This window comes from Micromys minutus, assembly GCF_963924665.1.
Source record: "Micromys minutus genome assembly, chromosome: X".
Taxonomy (NCBI): domain Eukaryota; kingdom Metazoa; phylum Chordata; class Mammalia; order Rodentia; family Muridae; genus Micromys; species Micromys minutus.
In genome coordinates, this window is record NC_137970.1 from 26,658,357 (window position 1) to 26,660,513 (window position 2,157).

Consider the following 2,157-nt stretch of genomic DNA (forward strand, 5'->3'; position numbering starts at 1 on the left):
GGGACCCGTCTGGTGGAGGGCAGGCTTAGGCTGCGAGGGTAGGGCAAGCCAACAGATCCCGCCCTGGAGGCTGGACGAAGGAGGAGCCCAGGCTGCGGTGAGCAGAGAGGCGGACCGGAGGACGCGCGCCAAGCTGCCGAGGGGGCGCCAACCGCCTCTAGAGTCGGCACAGTTGCCGGCAAGAACGAGAATCTGATTGGTCAAATGGCCAATGGGAAGGCGTGGCGAGGGCCGGAAGTCTGGCCACGTGACCCGGAAACGGCTTCGGCTGTGGCTAGCGCGCCTGCGTACTTATGGTCGTGCAGCCGGGACGCAGCGCGCGCAGTTGTCCTGGCTTCTTCGGTGGCAGGGTGATGGGGTTCCGCGGCGCCCTTAGCTGACCCCGTGGTGCAGGCTAAGGATGGTCCGTACTGCAAAGAGCTGACTTTGAGCTCCAATGACTCTGGGTCCCTAGAGGGTTAGACAGGGTGGTGTGACAGTCGGTGATGATGGTGGGAGCAAGGACAGGAGTGCTGCAACTCTGGGGAAAACAAGTCAGCGCTTTCGTGGTGCTCGTGCCCGCGTTTGCAGGGAGGCCCCTCCTTTCCAGCGCAGTGCTACAGCCCTAGCTAACCTAGACACTTCTCGCCCCATGCGTTGCAAGAGCCCTCTGCAGGGCTTGCTTCGCCCAGCAGTGCGGCGGGCTGGATGAGTTGTGGTCCGCTCGATGCTGCAAAAATCCAGACAGCGCTTAGTCCTTTAGATCCCGCTTCCTTCTCACGGTCTCGCCCCCACCTTCTCCAGCCCGGGTTCCACTTTAGCCTTGCTGACGACTCGTTCTGCTTGGCTTGCCCTTCTAATGTCACATCTATGAAGCCTCACCCTAAAGCCCGGAACAAGGAATTTCTCTTTTACCCACATACTTCTGTTTAGTGCACCTTGGATTTTATTCGTTTAACAACCTAGTTGCCTGCCTGGTTTTAACATCACAGATAAATGTGAGTTGCCTAATAAAATTATAAGATGATGATAGACTTGTTAAAAGCTGAAATGTTGGCTCTGGGCATATGATTGATGTCTATGCTTTATTTGAGTGATGAAATGGATCATCTAATCCAATTTATCATTTATAGATAAGGGAAGTGAAGATCCACAGGATTAGGTGACCTTGCTTGGACAAAGATTTCCCATGTCAAATGCTACTTATTACTACAATCACCTCTGTCCCTCCCACCCCCCCCCCAAAAGCCAGAACCGACTTGAGTATGCCTTTCTTTGCAGAGATTACTAAACAGGAATTGTAAATTAACCAATATAAGAAAAAACGATGCTACATTTTTAGCGAAGTGGAAGTGCAAGCTGAATAAACCCTTTCCTCCCCAACTTGCTTCTTGGTCATGATGTTTTGTGCAGGAATAGAATCCCTGACTAAGACACTGTGTTTACTCGATTTAAAGAAACTCCTTATTAGGAATCAATGTTGATATTTTTTTTTATGTCTTACAGTGCCATTGTAATAGGATCATGTGTGATAGGAATTTGAGGTCATTTTGTAAATGCTTTTGTTTAGCAGAAATAAAACTAGGATATTTTCCCCTTTTCAGCAATACTATGCTGTTTCGAAAGTTTCTTACTAACGTGTGTGATGAAATATACTGGAATATCAAAATGGTCAACAAAAAGTAGAATTTGCTTTTGGTAAGTCTTTAGGTCCCCCGGCCCAAATTTCTCAGCTTCCTGTTCAAACATGCCTCTGAAATGCCAATGTCCTTTCTCTCCCTTAATACAAGAAACAGGTGTCATTAGCCAGTTCAAAGATAAAAGTAATGCTACACAATGAAAAACTGCTTTCTAATTCTAAACACTGCCTTTTCTTTTTGTGTACAAAACACCTATGTCTTTAAGGTTCCTAAGTAGCCACCTCCCAAGTTTAAACTCATTGGCTATGTTACTAATGTTGGTTAGTAGCTCTGGAAATTATGGGAGACTTGCTAATTGACAGTCTCATTTCTGTATTCCTAGCCAGAGAGAGAGAGAGACAGAGAGAGGGGAGGACTGGGGGTAGAGAAGGAATTATGGGAAAATAATTAGCAGCTGAAAGCAGCTATTACATAATCTTGGCTGCTTATTAATTTAGCAGAAGGAATGGCTTATTAAATTCTAATAGCAACAGCAAAA